The 2,374-nt window shown below is 32.1% G+C and overlaps 1 protein-coding gene across 1 annotated transcript in view; it reads right to left on the reverse strand.

Annotated features, from left to right (window-relative positions):
* The window catches only part of LOC107746611 (semaphorin-5B-like), a 64,924-nt gene that overhangs the window by 61,986 nt on the left and 564 nt on the right, over positions 1-2,374 (reverse strand). The gene's annotated exons all lie outside the window — the stretch shown is intronic.

Here is a 2,374-nt window from a genome sequence, read left to right on the forward strand (position 1 = left end):
CACACAAACTTCCCAGAATACTGAGTGCTCTGTTGGTTACAGTGTTTACTTCTTTTTAATTATATTTTTATTAAATATTTATTTATTTGTGAAAAATACTTTGTCATTTAAAGTATAAGTATGTTTATTTTACACATTTATTTTTTTAATCTATTTTCAAATTATTTAAAATTTCTTAAATATTAATTAAAATAAATAAAATCGTTATAAAAAAAGTTATATCGGCTTTATATCGGCCATCGGCCACCCTGCTTTCCAAGATATCGGCATCGGCTGTCAAAAAAACCAATATCGGTCGACCACTAAATGTAACAAATATGTGGGTTGATTTAGATGTGAAAGGACAACAGGGGATGGACTTTTTCACTGGAGAAAGCATTATTATAGATTAGCCTATGGACTCATATTTTGGCCAAAAGTGACGGTTTAAAGTTAAAACGACTTAATGATGGATTTGTTTCTCATAAACATGCAGCTTTTCATTTCACAAGATGTTAATTGATGGACTGGAGTCGTGTGGATTACTTTTGGATTATTATGATGTTTTGTCACCCATTCACTGCAGAGGATCCACTGGTGAGTAAATGATGTGATGCTAAATTTCTCAAAATCTGATGAAGAAACATTTTAGATAAGTAAATTTGAGTTTTTTGGGTGAACTATTGCATAGTAATATAGCAACCACCTAAAATTCCACAACAACCACCAAAAAGCACACTAGCAACCAAATGTATTAGGATTTTATTTCCATTACGTAACCTATTTCCCAGTGAAACAGAATGCTCAATGTGAAAAATGTTAGGACTTTTTTATTTGAATATATGCACTAAAAAATCATTTACAAAAAGACCATGTAAACGTAAGGGTTAACTTAATGTAAAATGTTAATATTTAATGTAAAAATACCTCTAAATATATGTTTATAATTAATAAAAGTAAATTTAAACATTAATTGCATACATTCACTAAATTTAGTAAATACATCAATAACTAACTACATTAAGGATATTTTTTTAAGCAGGTGAATTTAGGTTTGTTGTCATCGTTCGATAGCATGACTATTGGGTCAGTTCTGTTCATTCAACCCCTACATGAAATATTAATGATTTTGTTCTTGCCGCAGCAATAATTCATGTAACAGACTTTTAAAATGCACTTCTAAATGTTTGATAACTGCTGAAACGGTGCTCGTGGCCATTGGGGAATATGGTAACTAGGGTATTTCTTTATCCAGTAACCCCTGTACTAACCCAGATTATACAACCGATTAGTGCCAATGAGACAGAGACATATTCATTTTAAACCCTGACTGCTGATTAGCATATGAAAAGCATTGTCTGTAACTAAGTTTGACATACACTTGAAGAGATGTGTTTTGTTCGTCTGAATATTACTTTTTCAAAAACAAGAAAAAGAGAAATTACAAAATCTGTGGCATCAGTTTTCTTCAACACAACAATGAGATTAAATGAGAAAAGGGAGATTTCCTGGTCTCCGGGTTCTCCTGTCTGAGAAAAACACCTCAGTAACATTGCACATGTCTCCATAGCGTTTGAGAAGAGATCTCAACAATGTCTCAAACTATGCTCAAATTCACCAAGATACCAAAGTCTGCAATCAAAAGTCATCAATCTCAATGTGGCAATACCAATTATAATTTATAGCTGTATATTCTTACTGTATGTCAACAATTATCTCATTTGTGTCTTTTTTTTTTTGCTTCATGAGACCTGATTTGACCATGAGACCATTAGAATTGAGAATTGACTTAGTATGCATTTAAAATGTACAAAACAGACAATAAATATAGAATGGGCATATACAAACTGTCTAATAAAAAAAAAGCCTGTAATGCAAACTAAAATCTACTTGCTATTTTAAAAAATGATTCAAATATGTCCAGCCACAAATTCCTTTTTTAATAGTAAACACAAAAAGAGCGAAATATGCTCCTCAAGTCATTTCTGTACACATTCTGATGGAATGCACATTAACATATAATTTTACAAAGAGCTGAAGAGAGCCAGAGGAGAAATCACATGCAGATGTAATTATGACAAGGCCAGAGGTTATGCTGTTATTAATGAAAATATGAGGGTGGTCTGTCCAGATGTATGAGAAAATGCAGTTTCATATAACAGTCTTGCTAAGTGCTGAACCTCTGCATCACCTAAACTCCTGATTTAAACTTGCTCATGCCGGCAAGATGAAAATGTCTGTTCCTGACTAGACATACTGATAAGACTGAAGTTTCCATCCACTGCATGGAGAATTAGCATGAAAAAATCCATATCAAACCATCCTAAAACCACCTACATACTTCAAAGCTTAATCATTAAGAATTCTGATGTAGCCTATAATATATATATATATA

This window comes from Sinocyclocheilus rhinocerous, unplaced genomic scaffold (assembly GCF_001515625.1).
Source record: "Sinocyclocheilus rhinocerous isolate Xijiao unplaced genomic scaffold, SAMN03320098_v1.1 scaffold588, whole genome shotgun sequence".
In the NCBI taxonomy this organism is placed as follows: domain Eukaryota; kingdom Metazoa; phylum Chordata; class Actinopteri; order Cypriniformes; family Cyprinidae; genus Sinocyclocheilus; species Sinocyclocheilus rhinocerous.